Raw genomic sequence first — 18429 nt, 5'->3', positions numbered from 1 at the left:
CGAAGTCCTGAATGCACTCTTTTTAGTTATAGTCTTCCTTCGATCCTGGCAGCTTGTCCCCAGTGTCCCTTAGGCAGCCCAAGTCCAAGCACCACGGATCTCCCTTTTATCTGTGAGAAAATCCTAAAAATGTGTTGACAAGGAGGCATTCCATGACTGGGAAGTTGAAGTTGAAGTGGAGAGGGGAAGCGGAAAAGAGCTGTAGGAAAGCTCTTTCAGGCGGGTTCACCTGGGTCCCTTTATTTATTATTTTTTAAAAATTTTATTTTTTCAGTGTTCAAGAGTCACTCTGTATGCACCACACCCAGTGCTCCATGCAACACGTGCCCTCCATAACACCCACCTCCACCCTCCCCTCCAAAACCCTCAGTTTGTCTCTCAGGGTGCACAGTCTCTTGTGGTTGTCTCCCCCTCCAGTTTCCCCCAACTCACTTCTCCGTTCCATCGGGGTCTTTTTTTTTTTTAAGATTTTATTTATTTATTTGACAGAGAGAGATCACGAGCCGGCAGAGAGGTAGGCAGAGAGAGAGAGAGGAGGAAGCAGGCTCCTGCTGAGCAGAGAGCCCGATGCGGGACTTGATCCCAAGACCCTGAGATCATGACCTGAGCTGAAGGCAGCGGCTTAACCCACTGAGCCACCCAGGTGCCCTTCGGGGTCTCTCTTTTTTTTTTTTTTTTTTTTTAATTTTTATATTTTTAAATTTTTTCAATTTATTTATTTTCAGAAAAACAGTATTCATTATTTTTTCACCACACCCAGTGCTCCATGCAATCCGTGCCCTCTATAATACCCGCCACCTGGTACCCCAACCTCCCACCCCCCAGCCACTTCAAACCCCTCAGATTGTTTTTCAGAGTCCATAGTCCATCGGGGTCCCTTTAAACTTGCTGTCACTTGTGACAATTTTGCGGGGACTCCCACTGAACCAGGCGCCGGCGGGGCGGGGGGTGGGCGCGTGCGGTGCTTTGCTCTGCCGTGTGCTGAGCGCGGGAAAAGCCAAGAAGATCACGAAGGCGGCTTGCTCGGCCTAGAGGGCGCGCAGGACAGGAAGGGACGGGGTCACAAGGAGCAGCCTCACGGCCAAGGGCGCGGAGCTGATTTCGCGCGCTGCACGAGGGCCTGCTGTTGGCGCGGGGCGTCGCTGGGGCGCTCCGCGGGGGCTGCCTGCCCGGGGGCGCCGTTCCAGCCGCCAGGCCTCTCGGACCTGCCAGTGCTGCAGCCTCTCGCCCGGCTCGCCGCCCCGCCGGGCCAGGCGCTCTCGGTGGGGCCCTCGGTGATGGGTTACCACGGAGAGGTCTCTCCAGAGAGGCAGGTGCATTTTAAGAGCGAACGTTTCCAACGTATCTTTTTTTTTTTTACCCTTGTTAGGTAAATGGTGTGCCTGAAGTATAACGGACATACAGCAAAATACCCATGTTTTAAGTGGATCGCCTCAAGTCTTCCGAGGGAAAGCCCCAACCCTGATCAGTTCGTTAGCAGCACCTAGTGCCACTTTCGGAGCATCCTGTTGTCCAAGGTAACTGGTCTTCTGATTTTTGTGACCGCAGCTTAGTTTTGCCCGGGGTCAATGGCATTGTAAGGTATATGCTTTTTTGGGGTCTGGTTTCATTTGTTTAGCGGTATGTCCGTTAGGGTTATCCATGTTATTTCTAGTAGTGTTTCTTCTTTTCCCTTGTAATGGCATTCCCTTTTGGGGGTGAAAAACCCTCACAACTTAGTCATTCTCTTGTTGATGAACATTTGAGTTGATTTTGGCTACTGTAAGCATGCTTCTGTGAATATTCTTTTTTTTAAATAGTTTTTTTTTTAAAAGATTTTATTATTTATTTGACAGACAGAGATCACAAGTAGGCAGAGAGGCAGGCAGAGAGAGAGAGGAAGGGAAGCAGGCTCCCTGCTGAGCAGAGAGCTTAATGCGGGGCTCGATCCCAGGACCCTGGGATCATGACCTGACCCGAAGGCCAGGTGCTCCTGCTTCTGTGAATATTCTTAAATATCTTCTTTCATGTGCATATGTGCCTTGCTTTGGGGGATATATCTAGGAGAGGAATTGCTGGGCCCCCTAGGAGTGTCTATATTCATTGGGGTTGATACGGGCAATTCCCATTGTGGTTATCTACCCATTTACATTCCTACCAGTGGTATATGAGTCCCAGCAACTCCACACCTCATGAATCTGCGGTGTTGTCGGGTTTTAAAACTTTGTTCATCTTAATTCTCTCCATGCCAGTGGGTAAGTAATGGAGTCTCACCATGGTGTGGATTTGCACTTCAGTGGTGGCTAGTGCTGTGGAGTGTGTTTTCATAGTCTTACTGGCCATTTCTATATTCTCTTCTGTGTGGTGCTTGTGCAGTTGAGAATAGATTTCTGTGGATGGTCTATCTGGTCACATATCACAAACATTAAAAACATGTATACTCTCATAGATATTTAATTTTTTCAAAGCATAATTGGGATAATGTAGGACATGCTTGTGATAGATTGATTGAAAATTGGCCCCAATTCTTTGTCTTTTTTTGTATTCAGAACTTCCGTAGTATGATTTTGCAAATTCCCCATCAAGAGGCAATGTCAGTTTTCCCTCACTGTTTCCTGGCCTTGTGATGCGATTTGCCCAATAGAAGGTGGTGGAAATAATAGTGTGCCAGTTCTGAGGTGGGGCCTTGAGAAACCCATGTGTTTCCACTCTCTCTACCCCTGCCTCGGCCCTGATAACCAACCCAGGCTAGTCTGCTGCAGAGTGAGCGAGCCCAGGAGCCTCAACTGGTAGGCACCATCAGTAGGAAGTCCTTTCCTTAATGACATAGTCCTTATTAAGGGAAAATAGCCAATTTAGATCTGGTAGATGAATATACTATTTTATTTTAATTTATATTTCCTTGATTATGAGTAAAATCGAACATTAAAAATACATTTAGTGGTCATTGCTTGTTCATATCCTTTGCACATTTTCTCTTGAGATTTTCATCTATTTGCAGAATGCTTTTTTTTTTTTTTTTAAAGATTTTATTTATTGGGCACCTGGGTGGCTCAGTGGATTAAAGCCTCTGCCTTCAGCTCAGGTCATGATCCCAGGGTCCTGGGATCGAGCCCCACATCGGGCTCTCTGCTCGGCGGAGAGCCTGCTTCCCCTCCTTTTCTCTCTGCCTGCCTCTCTGTGTGCTTGTGATCTCTGTCTGTCAAATAAATAAATAAAAATCTTAAAAAAAAAAAGATTTTATTTATTTATTTGATAGAGACACAGCAAGAAAGGGAATGGGAACAAAGGGAGTGGGAGAGGGAGAAGCAGGCTCCCCAAGGCTCGATCCCAGGACCCTGGGATCATGACCTGAGCCGAAGGCAGACGCCCAATGGCTGAGCCACCCAGGTGTCCCTTTGCAGAGCTTTTTATACAGAAAGGATACTCTTTGTGTTATATGCAGAAAAATCATTCTTCATTTTGTTGTTTCCCTTTAAAGTTTAGTGATGTATCTCTCGTTAAAAAGTCTTAACTTTCTGTGTGGATAAATGTATTAATATTTTCCTTTGTAAATAATTTCCTTTTGTGCAGTATTAAGAAAAATAATCCTGGGGCGCCTGGGTGGCTCAGTGGGTTGAGCCTCTGCCTTCAGCTTGGGTCGTGGTCTTGGGGTCCTGGGATCGAGCCCCACATCAGGCTCTCTGCTCAGCAGGGAGCCTGCTCCCCTCCTCTCTCTCTGCCTGCCTCTCTGCCTACTTGTGATTTCTGTCTGCCAGGTAAATAAATAAAATCTTAAAAAAAAAGTTTTAACTTTCTGTGTGGATAAATTTATTAATATTTTCCTTTGTAAATCATTTCCTTTTGTGCAGTATTAAGAAAAATAATCCTGGGGCACCTGGGTGGCTCAGTGGGTTAAGCATCTGCCTTTGGCCCAGGGCGTAGTCTTAGGGTCCTGGGATTAAGCCTCACATCAGTCTCCCTGCTCAGAGGAGAGTTAGCTTCTCCTTCTCCCTCCAGCCTTCCCTTGCTCCCTTGCTCCCTTGCTCTCTCTCTCTCATATAGATACATGAGATCCAAAACAAAGAGAAGAAAAATATTTCCTTTTCTAAGATTATATAGTTATTTACCTATGACCAGTTAAGGAACACAAATATTGAAAGGACTGAATCTCTAATTGTGGAACACGGCTACTTGGTAAGCTTTAAAGAGGATGATGGGGGCCGGGAGCCATTATCCAGTTAGAAGGCTTTTATATGCCAGTGACCGCAACTGTGCCTCAAATTAGTTAAAAATAAAGGCACATTTTACTTCACACAATAAGAAGTTCAGAAGTATGACACTTGCAAAAATTTGTTAAGTGAGCAGCTCAATGGATTTTTTTTGTATAGATTCAGGTCCCCTTCACCCCCCCCCCCCCCCCCGCCGCCCATCTTGCTACAATTGCATTCGTGGGGGCTTGGCTTTGTCTTCACCTGGTTTTCTTCATGGCTACAGTATGGCTGCCAGTTAGCCAAAGAACAATGTACTTCCTTATTTTTTCCTGAGGAGGGAGAAGAGTATCTCCCCTATATTATATATAGCCCCCTCCCTTCAGTATAACGGGTTGCCCAAGTCGTGCTCACTCACAGACCAGTAACAGTGGCAGAGAGAACATCCATCAAGGATTTTCTTATTTTAATCAGGACTCTTCCCTTGGGAGCTGCAAATTTGATGATTAAGTATATAACATAATTGAGGTTTGAACAGGAAGGAGGGAAGGGGGGGAAAGATGTTGGGCAGGTCACCAGCAGGGGTCGCTCCAGGCCCTTCTAGGCGTACCTCAAATGGGATGCCACTTCCCAATTTGTAGTCCTAAAAAATTTCTAGCCATTTTCAATGTAGTCTTAAATAATTGATGGGCTTTGGATTCAGCTCCACCTTGATTTGGATCAAGGCTCTGCTTTAAATCATCTGTAGCATCTGCTGAAGCTTATTCAGCTTCTTTAAGCCTCAGATTTCCCTAGTCATAAAATAGGAATAATATCTAGCTTGGTGATCAGTATATTTTTAAAATTTATTTTATTTTTATTTTATTTTTTCTTTTGATCAGTACATTCTTAAGAAGTGCTATTTATTGTTATGACCACTCACAAATCAGTTCATAACTCCAATTTCCTCTGTTTTGTGTCAATAAGACATTTGAGTCCATTTCTGCTTAATGTGCCATATATGACTTGCTTTGAGGCTGGTTTTATTTATTAATTATTTTATGTTAAGGTTTTATTATTTTAAAAAATATTTTATTTATTTGACACAGAGAGAGATCACAAGTAGGCAGAGAGGCAGCCAGAGAGAGAGGGGGAAGCACGCTCCCCATCGAGCAGAGAACCTGACGCAGGGCTTGATCCCAGGACCTGAGCCGAAGTCAGAGGCTTAAAGCGCTGAGCCACCCAGGCGCACCTAAGATTTTATTTTTAAGTAATCTCCACACCCATTGTGGGGCTCGAACTTATAACACTGAGATCAAGAGTTGCACTCTCCCCAGACTGAGCCAGCCAGGCACCCCGTAGCCAGTGTTAAAACACTGACCTGGCTTTTCTTTCTAATAATATTCCCATTTGTACTTCCCCTAGCCTTCGCTTTATCTTGTATGCTTGGGACTTTGGGTGTTTTCTGTACTTTATACCTGAATGGCCTTGATCCCACCCTCCCCTCCTACCCCGACCATTGAATTATGACTTAAAGTTTTGCATTTACACAAAGCATTTACACAAAGATGATTCTCTCTGTGACAAAGCTGCCAACTCTCCAACACACGTCAAATCATCCTTTGGTTTTATAATAAAAATCAACTGCCTTTTCCCTTTTGAAACTAATGTAAGCAGAGCTCTTTAATTTATCTCATCCCACGCTTGTAGGTGAAGCCACGCTCCTCTCAGGGCTTCGTCTGTTTTCCCTCCAACACGACGCAAGGCCTTCTGTTGTTCTGACGGGTGAGGAAGGAGTGCCGTAGGTAGGAAGACTGAGAAGCAGGAAGTCTCCTTGTGCTTTAGTCTGGGCCAATGCATGTGGTAGAGCAGGTCAACGTTAACACCTGGGCCATGACCAAGTGCTGTGTTTTTGCAGCTGGTAGTCGTGATGGCCTGTGGTTGAGCTGAGGCAGAGTTTTGCTTTCCCTTCTCGTGACGGGATTGACTGCCTCCCCATTTATCCAAACAGTGTGTGAGCCATCTGGATCTCCGGAAGATGGGTATATGTTTTCATTGTTACACATGGGTTACCTTTACTCAAAGGCAATGTGACACCTCAGAAGCATTCAGATATTCTTGCCATCACTGTGTTTATTTTTTTTCTCAAGGGAGGTGCCTCATTACACCCTAAGGTTGGAAGGTGGTATACATTAATGATTAAGCATATAGCCTCAAAGGAACCTACACCCCGGTTCCTAGCTGTAGGACTTTTTGCAAGTTAATGAAACTCTCTGAGTTTTAGATTTCCTGTTTGTACAAAGAAGGGAATGATGGCCATTTGTGATATCGTAGAAAACTATTTAGTCTTTGTCCCAGGTTCCTGGCACAGAACTCCAAAAACCCTTGTATTTTCCGGAGTGAAAAGAGTGTTCAAGTGTTGGCCCTTGTGCAAGGAGAAGAGGAGGCTGGACTGCACGGTGCCTGTGAGCACTTGCTGACTTTGAGATGAGACAAACTGAGTTCAAATCCAGACTCCAGCAAATCACTGTGGGACCTTGGGCACTATTTAATCTCTCTGAACTTTATTTCTCTAATCAACAGCATGCATAAACCACAAAACAAAAAAACCCAGAGTGTTCAAGTGTCTTTGATTCTAGTGGAAGGACTCTTCATGGACCCTAGGTAGTTTTAGGATAGGGGTCAGGCCACAGAAAGACCAAGTCTTGAATGGAGGGTTGGCAGTTTTACCCTACCTCCCGACCTCTGGGTGGGGAGAGGGGCTGGGGGTTGAGTTCAGTCACTAGTGCCAATGATTTAGTCATACCACTGTAATGAACCCCCCATAAATATATTTAAACAGTGGGGCTCAGATTCTTTATCTGGCTCTTTGTCTCCTTCATAATAAACTGCTGATATGAAAGTAAGTGTCTTCCCGAGTTCTGCGAGCTGTTCAAGCAAATCACTGGACCTGGAATGAGGTCGTGGGGGAACCCTCAACTTTGTAGCTGTGTCAGACAGAGAGTGGGTACCCTGCGTGCCCGATATTTGCAACCTGCAGTTTGTGGGAGAGAGCCCTTACACTTGTGGGGCCTGGTGTTGACTCCTGATAGCTCGTGTCAGAGTAGAGCTGATTTGTGGGATACCCACCCAGTTGGTGCTGGAGTGTTGGAGAACTGGTTGTCTGTCGGTGTAGAAAAGCCCACATGCTGGATGTGAGAATTGCTGTGAGTGAAATCAGCTCCTGCTGCTTCAGGGGGCGGTGTGAAACCAGGGAGGTCCAGCTTGCTGCCTGACCCGCAGTAAACTCCTCACAAGTGTTCATGTTCGTACAGGGTAGGGCTTTTTTTTTTTTTTTTTTTTTAATTTTTCACCACAATTAGTGCAACTTATGAAAGGATGATACCTGCTTATTCACTTGGATGTTATTATTTTGTTTCATTTTTCCCAGTTATAAAGTTGACTTCAAACATTCAGCATATCGTCCCTTTCTTGACAGTGTTCTGGAAGCCAGTCAATACCACTCATTTCTTTGTGGGATGGGGTTGAACCCACAGCCCCGGGATCAAGTGTTGTATGCTCCATCAACGGAGCCAGCCAGGCGCCCTGGTGTCCATACTTCGCAAGGACCGTGGAGAAACACATTTTTGTAGAGAAATAGAGAAAAACCCCCTTCTAATGAGCTGAAGCCCTGTTTGCGTGTTTGTTTGTGATGTCTGTTTTCCTGTCTTGGTTCCTCTTCCAGGGAAAGGAACTGAGGTTCGACGTGCTCATCCCCTGCGGGCTGGTGCAGGGTCCTTTGCACTGGGCACTCCGTGCAGTGGGAAGGGCTGAGAGGCAAGCCGAGGCAGGGGTGAGAGGGCTGCACTTACTCTCCCAGGGCTTTTGCTGGCCTGTAGGGACAGAGCGTGTTGGTACAGAGGCTGGATGGCCTCGTTGCATGATGGTCAAGATCCTGGTGTGGCCTGCATGAGCCCCGTAAGCCCATGAAACTGTGTTTGGCACCTGGCCTGCATAATTCCTCTCATCATAGGGACTCCAGGAAGAAATAAGGGGTGGAGGTCATGCTGGTCTTTGTCTCCGAAACGTCCAGAAGACCTTCAGTTTGGCTGGCTTATATTCTGTTTGCCCAGCTTTGCAGACTGAATATTTCTAGGAAGGACGCCCGGGGTGGAGTTGTTGGGGGGCTCCCCCCAGAATGGGGTCCTGCCCTCTGCCTCTCTGTGTGGTCAGGAGGATGTAACTCTGAGCACTGTTGTATGGAGAAAACAGAGCACTGTTTTCTCAGTGCGGAGAAAGGAGTTTTCCTGCTGCGTGACCCCGAGAAGCTGTGGCTGAGGACCTCAGCCTCCAAATCATGGACAAGATCTCCTTCCTTCTGTCCCCTGGGTCCAGGCCACCAAGTGGCCCAGGCCACTGACCTGCCTCAGCGTTACAGGGCCAGGATGTGGAGGGGAGCTCCTGGATGGCGCATGCGTGGGGAGCATCTTGAAGTGTTAGGGGTGAGGGCTCTGGAGGTCTTGTCTTGTCTTTTCTTTTTTTTTTAAGATTTTATTTATTTATTTGACAGACAGAGATCACAAGTAGGCAGAGAGGCAGGCAGAGAGAGAGGGGGAAGCAGGCTCCCTGCTGAGCAGAGAGCCCAATTCGGGGCTCCATCTCGGGACCCTGGGATCATGACCTGAGCCGAAGGCAGAGGCTTTAAACCACTGAGCCACCCAGGCGCCCCAAGGGCTCTGGAGATCTTGAGCAGGGCCAGCTGCCACATGTGTGGGAACTACATGTGGCTCTTGCCAGAATGCCACTTCTGCCTGAGGAGATCTGGGAGGAAGTCTGAGGCTCTGTGTTCCCCCCAAGGTCCCTGGAGCTGCTGCTACTGGTTCTAGGACTACACTCAGAAGTCAGGGTCTTGAGCAGAGGGTTTCAGAGTGTGACCTCTCTGCCCCCCCCCCCCGCCCCCCGGGGAAACGGCTACAAGCACAGATACATGCACTTGACCCCAGGGGCATTGAAACAGGAACTCGGGGAAGGGGGGTGAACCCATAGTCGGTGTTTTAACAGGCCCAGCAGGTGATTCTGATGTTTGCTCAAGTTTGAGAACCACTGCCCACTTTATCATTCTGATGTCACCAATGTATGTTTTCTCAGAAGCAACAGAGTGGAACTTTTAGAATATTCATGTGTCCATGTGAAAGCCAGGTTTGACCAGAAAGCCTCTCCTGCAGATCACATGTAACCTCTCCCGACGTTACTGCCCCACACATGGCTCTTTCCATGTGGCTAGTAGCTGTGAAGAAAGAGGAGGCAAACAGGTTTTTGTAATTACAGATGATGTCCTTGTTCACTTTCACAAAGTGCTAGGTACTGACATCTGCAGGCCAGAATTAGGTGCTAAGGGGAACTCAAAATGAACACCGCTCAGTGCCTGGGCCCCAGGGGATGTGCAGTGTAGTAGGACCGAGAGGCGCTGTCTGCGACAGCGTGCGATTTAGCGGCTGTTGTATGTATGTCCTTTCATTCATGCTTCACCACAGCCCTGCCAGGGAAAGGTGCTCCGTCCCTTTTGACGGGTGAGCACTGTGAATCCCAAAGGGGTTGGGTAGTGGGTCCAGGTCACAACTAGCACGTGGCAGGCCTGGAATTTGAACCCAGAACTGGCTTCAGTAGAAGTTCATGCACATTTCACTTCATCCCACGACTTCCTGTAACGGCCTAGGACTTGGAACACAAGGACACACTCAGCCGAATTGCATTTTTACAGATTTGAACCATGGTTAGCAAATTATGGCCCGTGGGTCAAATCTAGTCTGTGATCTGTTTTTTTTTGTAAATAGAGTTCTGTTGGCACACAGCTGTGCCTCTCTGTCTGTGTATTGTCCGAGTCTGCTTTCGTGTTGCAACAGCAGAGATGAGCGGTTGAGAGAGACCAAGTAGCCTAAAGGCCTGAAATATTTATTATCCAGCCTTTTACAAAGTTTGCCCCGATTTAAACAATGCCAAGCAGTCTCTTGTTTATCCTTAATCTTTAAAAATAAGGGCACAGCAAACTTGTCTCATGAAGATTTAGCTTTTGTGACTGTGTCTCTTCGTGAGCCAACTGGGACGTTCGTTCCGTGAGACTGGGTGGTCCATCAGTGCAGAGACCGTGGCCTTGGGTAAATGTGTACTCAGGTCCTGGTTCCACCACTTACCTGCTCTGTGGCCTTTGAGAGATAGCCTCATCTGCCTAAATCTATTGGTTCACTGATTCAGAATTGTTTATTGAGTATTTACTATGTCCTGTGTGTTGGAGACTTAGCAACAAGAAACACAAAAACCCGTGCCTCTGTGGAGTTGGCATTCCACTGGGTGGAGGCAGACACTAAGGAAAGAAGTAAGGTTTATAGCATGAAGAGGACAGTAAGTGTCATGAAGGAAAAAAGGCAAGAAAAGGGGACAGGGTGGGGAGAGAGGGTGTAGAAGGGTTGTAGAGGGTGTAGAGGGGTTGTAATTTTAAGTTGAGTGGTTAGGGAAACCCTCGGTGAAGTGATCCGAGTAGGGACCCAGGAGAGAGGAGAGTAAGGTAAAACCCATCACAAGAAAACATTTTTACTTGAGGTGAGAGAAAGAGCGAGGCAGAAGCGGGTCTCGTATGTTGAATAAACAAAGAAGAATAAACAAAGCAGAATAAACAACGTGGTACTGCCAGGAAGGAGGTCCGAGAAGTGCTAGGGTGCCCTCATGTCTTAGGTCTTTAAATCACTGTAAAGACTTTGGTTTTCACTTTAAATGTGACCGAAAAGCCAGCAAAGAGCTTTTGAGGAGAAAAGGCCATAACCTCAAGTATGTGGTTGTTGGGTTTTTTTCTTCCTTTTTTTTTTTTTTGAGAGAGAGAGTGCATGGGAGAGCAAGTGTGAACAGGAGGGAGGGGCAGAAGGAGAGGGAGAGAAACTCTCAAGCAGGCTCCATGCTCAGTTTGAATCCGGATGCGGGGCTTGATCTTACGACCCAGAGATCAAGACCTGAGCAGAAATTAAGAGTCAGAGGCTTAACCGACTGAGCCACCCAGATGCCCAGGATTCTGGAAATATTTTGAAAGTAGATCCACTGCGATTTCTTGACGGACTGGATGTGGAGTATGAGAAAAATGGTCCACATGCCTGGAAGGATGGTGTTGCCAAGTTTGAGGCGGCCATAAGACAAGTGGGGATATAAATAAGCAGTGGAAATATGAATGAAATTCTTGAAATCAATGTTTTGGAGGGGATACCATTATTGGAAATGACAGGGTCTAGGGTATGACTTTAGGAATGAGTGACTGAGGAAGAGTGGAGGACAAAAACTTCAGGACATGAAAAGACAGCCTCTTGGTATCTTTAATATCTAAAAAGATATTAAAATCACAAAAAATAAAAACAAACAAACAAACAAACAAACAAAAGATATTAAAATCACCAAGAATTTTGAAGAAAGTACTGTTGGAGAAAGGGACAGTGAGCCAAGAGCAAAAATCTTAGAGCAATGAGGGGTGATGTTGGGCCTCGGTAGATGACTGTAACCAGGAGGGGTAATGGGTGGGAACAGGGTGATGGCAGAAGAGCAAAGCGGAGGTTGGAGGATGTCGGAAGAAGAGATCGAGAAGTGGCAGTGAGGATCCTAGGACAGCTACTCCATCCCCAGCCCAGTTGTTTAAGTAGCGCGAGAGGGATAACAGCCGTCACTGAGAAGGGCTGCAGAAGACGTGGTCTCCTCAGGTTTTAGTCAGAGCAAGAGGTAAAGGACATGGTCCTGGAGGGGGCTGAGAACAGCCGAGATTTCCCTGAGGACTGCTATGTGATTCAGCAGGTAGAGAGTTCAGAGGTGGGGGAGGGGGGCGGTGGTGAGTGACGGTGGGAATTCCAGGTGCTTTGTGGTCCTGAGCTTCTTGTGGTGGCTGCTGTAGCGGGAGAAAGGACCTGTGGCCCCAAGGCAGGTGGTAGCCCGGGTGGGGGTCGTGGCAGGGGGTCTGCAGAGTTTGGAAGCTCCCTCTTGGTTCCAGCTGATGAAGGCGCCCAGGTGCGGGGGGTAAGGTCTTCCTGGAGGTACAGAGCACTTTCTTCTCTCCCCGCATCAGAGGCAGGGAGGTTGCAGCAAGGAGCAGAAGAAACCCAGTCTAGTTCAGGAAGAAGCAAGCTTGCTGGAAGATCCCTCACGGGCCCCAGGGCTGCTGGGACCTTGGCAGCGGGGGACTGCGACTCTTCTTTTTGGTCTGCTGCGAAGACTCAGCAATCGGCTTTGAGACCCCCCGCCCCTTGTTCTCCGGTCGAATTTGGGGTTTTGACTGGCTCAACGGACAGAACCAGGTGGCACAAGTGTGTTTCCAGGGATCCACCTCACTGGATGGCGGGGCAAAGATGCAGGGGTTCAATGAGGTGAGAACATGCCTGTGAACAGGACAGTACGGACCCTTGCTGAAGTGTCTAACTCATTACATGTAAGATTCTCATCTGTAAGAGTGGGCTCATAATAGCATGTGTCTCATTTGGTTGAGGTGTAGATGAAATGAGTTCTGATATAAACAACACTTAGCACACTGCCTCATATCCCGTTGGCACCCCGGACCTGTTAGCCACCATTTTTATAATCGTGGCGTCTAATACTTTGTAGTCGTCCTGAGGGAAAAATCTGACTTATTCCTGTTGTGAGTGAATCATTCAGGTTGCGAGAAAACTAGGGGGAAGGCCTCTGTGTTTGGGGCAGGATGGGAACCCTGGGGTCTGGTGAGGTCCCCAGCAGGACTCCCAGCAATGGGCAATGACATTTCAATATGGCTTTGTTGTTCTTTACGTGGGTCTGAAAGGGCATTGTGTTTCTCTTGGTATTTTATTGCTTTTTATGGAGGAATCCTATTCTATAGAGACTTGTTTGAATATGGGGACCCCTGATGGTCTGGGGACTCATTCTCAGCTAATGCCAAGGGTCTCAGTGGGTCTCCTTTTGGTACCACCTGCTACTGGCTGCTATGGCCGCCCCTTCATCTCCCTGACCTTCACAGCCGACCTCTGCTAGCTTGCTTTTGTTTAGTTTCTCATTCAGTTTCTATTAGGAGAGATCTTGAACTTGAACAGCCATGCATTCTCCCCTTGAATAAGAATTTTAGTTCTTTTATTTAGTTATTTAGGATTTATTGGCTTATGTATCTATCTGAGCACTTGTGGGTAAATGTGGGCACAATACATAGGTGTGCCCTTTATTATGAGTTTTAAAAGAGAGCATGAATGTATTGATGGAAGCTGTGTGATAAGAAAAATGTGGTGTGTGCTGGAATATTTTTGGTTCCTACTGAGAAATCCTGAGGACGCCTAAGTGCACGGAGTCTGTAATGTATTATTGGAAGGGAGACCATTATAATTCAGATCACAGTGATTTGCAGCTACAGCAAGGTCACTGAGACCCTTTCTGTGATCTCCCGGTTGTCCCAGGTCGCAGAGAATGCTAAGCTGTGGATATCAAATGCTGATTTTTCTGATGTCTTGCTTTATTGCTGTGGATCTTGGTATAAAACAGGGGGACAATTTTGGGACAATAAACTGCTGTGGAATTGAGGAGCAAAAGTCCCAAGGCATTTTTGACACGAGTCATAAATAACACACTGTTGTAATTTGGGGAATATATGACTATAGACATTCCCTGGGCATATTACTGATGATATTATTTGATCAGTTTCTTCCAATTTATCCTATCAGATGTCTGAAAAAAGTAGATAAGTGACCGAAGACAGGTGTTTTGAAATAGATGATTTTAAGAACATGGGCATTTTTATGCTTACCCTCTAGTGACAGACCAAGTTTCTGAAGCTAAGTGACTTTTCCTCATTATTACAAGTGACAAATGACGAGCTTCCCCATAAAATCTCTTATCAGGACTCGTATTCAATTACTCCTGTTCTTGAACAGGACATGGCGTATACTGGTCGGTCCTCTTTAGAATGCTTTAGTGTTTAGTCACTTCACTTTCTCTTGTTTCGAAGGATTTCATGGCAAAATGCATACTTCATTAATTAAAGTGGATTCTAAAATACATGGTGAAATCCTGCATTATTATAAAATGAAGTAAATTGATTCAATTTGCCCGATTCTTGGAACAGGAAATTTTTAAAAGTTATCTTCAGTTACCAAGTTGCAGAGAACCCTCTTTTTATTGTGTAGAACAATCCATTAGGGTAAACATGGTATAAACACTGGATTTTATGTAGGGGAAAGGTTTTGATTATCACAGGCCATAAAACACAGTGCCCCGAGTCTTTAATTAACTTAATTCTAGACTGAAAAATAAAGCATAAACCTGCTTTATGCTCCGTTCTGTGGCTCCGTGTGAGATCCCGTTCCTCAGCCAGGCTGGGTCATGTGATTTGAGCAGCTCCGGGCGTGTCATCTGCCGTGGGGTGAATTACCAAGCAAGCAGTTCTCTGTCAAGACCTCAAAAGAGAATGGAGAGGGTTTACAAATGTATATTTGGTGCAGGATCCAGCTGTGGAGTCAGGATGCGCCTTCATGAGTGGACCTGGCCAGTTTTTCTGTTACTTGTCAAAGCCGGTGCCGGTGTGTGGTCCGAGATCACAATGACCCTGGGTACCCAGCAACCATTTACCTCACACAGAGATCCCACTCCACCCCCATCAAGGGAACAGGGGCAGAGTCTAACTCTGAGCTCCTGCTCCAAGAAAACAGCTGCTGGTTTTTGTTTTTGTTTTATTTTAATTTTTACTTTATTATAATTTATTTATTTAATAACTTGCATATTTTTTTAAATTTAAATTTTAGGGAGTTAGCGTACAGGGCAATATTGATGTCTGGAGTAGACTTCAGTGATTCATGACTTAGATACAGCACCCAGTGCTCATCATAGCAAGTGCCCTTAGCACCCATATAGCCCATCCCCACCCACCTCCTTCCATCAACCCTCGGTTTGTTTCCTATCATCAAGAGTCTCATGGCTTGTTTCTCTCCTTTTTTTCTTTTCCCCCTTCCCATATGTTCATCTGTTTTTTTTTAAGTTCTATACATGAGTGAGATCATATGGTATCTGTCTTTCTCTGACTTATTTCACTTAACATAATATACTCTAGCTCCAGCCTGTCATTGCAAATGGCAAGATTTCATTATTTTTGATGGCTGAGTAATATTCCATTATATATGTATGCATATATATACATATGTGTGTATATACATATATATACATACCACATCTTCTGTATCCATTCATCAGTATCCATTTGTCAGTCGATGGACACTTGGCCTCTCTCCATAGTTCGGTTGTTGTTGATAATGCTGCTATAAACATTGGGGTGCATGCATCTTTTTGAATCTATTTAAAAAAATTTTTTTTTAAAGATTTTATTTATTTCTTTGACATAGAGAGATCACAAGTAGGCAGAGAGGAAGGCAGAGAGGGAGGAGGAAGCAGGCTCCCTGCTGAGCAGAGAGCCTGATGCGGGACTCGATCCCAGGACCCTAAGATCATGACCTGAGCCGAAGGCAGCGGCTTAACCCACTGAGCCACCCAGGCACCCTGTATTTTAAAATTTTTTTAAGAAATTATTTATTTGACAGAGAGAGAGGGAGGGAGAGAGCACAAGCAGGAGGAGTGGCAAAGGGAGAGGGAGAAGCAATCTCCCCACTGAGCAGGGAGCCTGATGTGGGGCTTTATTTCAGGATCCCTGGGATCATGACCTGAGCAAGAGGCAGATACTTAACTGACAGAGCCACCCAGGCATCCCTGTATTTTTTTTTTTTTTAATCTTTTGGGTAAATACCTAGTAGTGCAATTGCCGGATAGTTTGATAGTTCTGTTTTTAACATTCTGAGGAACCTCCACACATTGTCTACAATGGCTGCACCAGTTTGTATTCCCACCAACAGTGCAAGAGAATGCCCCATTCTTTTCTTTCTTCCTTCCTTCCTTCCTTTCTTTCTTTCTTTCTTCTTCTTCTTCTTTTTCTTTTTTTTAAGATTTTACTTATTTGTTTGACAGAGAGAGATAAAAGTAGGCAGAGAGCAAGGCAGAGAGAGAGGAAGAAGCAGGTTCCCCACTGAGCAGAAAGCCCGATGCAGGGGTCCATCCCAGGACCCTGAGACCATGACCCGAGCCAAAGGTAGAGGATTAGCCCACTGAGCCACCCAGGTGCCCCGAGAATTCCCCTTTCTTTGCATCCTTGCCAACACCTATTGTTTCTTGTGTTGTCGATTTTAGCCCTTCTGACAGGTTCTTTTCTTCTATTTCTTTGTGGTTTTGATTTGTATTTCCCTGATGATGACTGATGTTGAGATAGCTGCTGTTTGTGTGAGACTTGTCATCCCTTCCCCAAAGCGAGGTTTTTTAATACCCATGGATCAGTTAGTATCTACATGGAGAACTTCAATTGCTTTCATTTTTTCTATTTTCTCATCTCTCTGCCTTTGCACAGTCTCTTTCCTCTACCTGGAACACCCTTCTTGTGGCCCTTTCAGAGGTCAGGTTTGAGGTCTCTTCCTTAGAAGCCACTAGCTTAACTGAGATGCATTTCTAGCACTCTGTACTTCTGTGAGTGGAGCCCTTCTTGCTCCATTTTGGAATTTTGGTTTGAGTAACTCTCTCCACCACTAGGTTATACATTTTTTCTTAGTATTTAAAAAAATTGTTTCTTCTTTATATTTAAATCTTTAATTCATATTGATTTAATTTGGTGCAAAATGTGAAGTAGGGGTCAACTTAAGGAAGAATCCTTCCTTAATCTTTTCCTTACCTACATCTGGAAGATCACTACATACTCATTTGACATTTATAGAGGGGCCACTGGGCATCAGCCACAGTAGTTGATGATAGGGATGAGAAATGCCTGATACACTCCTGATCTCAAGAAGCTTATGTTCAGTTGGAAAAGACCTAAATACAAACAAATAGTCATTAGTCAGACCATATGAAATTGCCATTTTTGTAAGCCAATTACAGTCAAATCTTGGCAATTTCATGTGGTGTAATCCAATACAAAATAAGCACAATGTCTTAGCTTGACTTTCTCTGACCATGGAGCTGGAGGCAAGACACATGCATGTAGGCAGTTTATTTGAAAATGATTCAAGGGAGCAGTAGAGAGGGAGGGAAGAAGGGAGTGAAATAAGGAAGGAGAGAAAGCCAGAGCACAGGGATGCTTACGGAGTTGGCCACTGCCCCAGCCACTGGCACTTAGTTTGCTGGAACTTCTATGGACTTTGATAAAAAGTTAGTCGGAACATCCTGCCCAGCGGATGAAAAGGGCAACTTTATCCAGTTCCAGAGTATTTCTTCCATTTGGCCTTTGCATGTATCTAGTGGGTTTCTGTGGGTGTTCCATTATTGGCATCAGAGAAGGCCTGGGCCAGGCAGGGAGGTGCAAGTGGTGTGGGCCGAGGAGAGGGGTGGGTCAGATCACACCTGTGTGCAGCTGGTTGACATGGGGTTGACGCTAGTAGCTGCACCAGTGGCTGGAGTAATAGACGGAGCTGAGACCATGGGAAGGGATTTTGGGTCCAAGCAGCAGTAGTGGTACATCTGAGGATGAGTGGCTGATTCTGTGGAAGTTCGGCTGAGAGGGAGAAGAGCACAGTGACCAGGGAAACAGAAAAAGGGAGGGTTGAACTGAGCCTTCCAGGACTCGTGGGTACCCTCCAGGTGGAAGGGGGCTGGTAGTGGTCACTCCACATGGAGACAGCAGCATGGGCACAGGCCCAGAGGCCCAGAACCTGCTACATCTGGAGAACCTGAAGTCAACTGATATGGCTGTGTTATGAAGTCTGGGTGTGAGAGGTGGGATGTGGCTGGAGAGACAGGCAGGGGTAGATCAAGAAGCAGATTTGGGAGTTGTGTTACTTTACCTGGTTGGCCATCACAAAATACCACAAACTGAGTGGTTTGAACGACAGAAATTTATTGTCTCTGACTTGTGGGGTCACAAGTCCAAGATCAAGGTGTTGGCAGGATTGGCTCCTTCCAAGGGATGTGAGGGAGAATCTGTCCCCAGCCTCTCCCCTAACTTTTGGTGGTCTGCTGCAGTGTCTGGCATTCTTTGTCTTGTTGACCCATCGCCCCGATCTCTGCCTCTGTCTTCACACTGTGTTCTCCTGTTAGTGCGCCTGCCTTCCGATGTCCCCTTTCTGTAAAGATATCAGTCATACTGAATTAGCACCCACCCTAGGACCTTAGTTTGACTGGATTATCTCTCTAAAGATCTGATCTCAAAAAAGAGGTTATATTCTGAGGAGGTCCTGGGGGGTATGAAGTTGGGGGAGAGGCACCATTCAGTCCATAAATGGAGGGAAATCAGATA

The sequence above is a fragment of the Mustela nivalis genome, assembly GCF_964662115.1.
Source record: "Mustela nivalis genome assembly, chromosome: 3".
In the NCBI taxonomy this organism is placed as follows: Eukaryota; Metazoa; Chordata; class Mammalia; order Carnivora; family Mustelidae; genus Mustela; species Mustela nivalis.
This window is presented reverse-complemented; position numbering follows the sequence as displayed.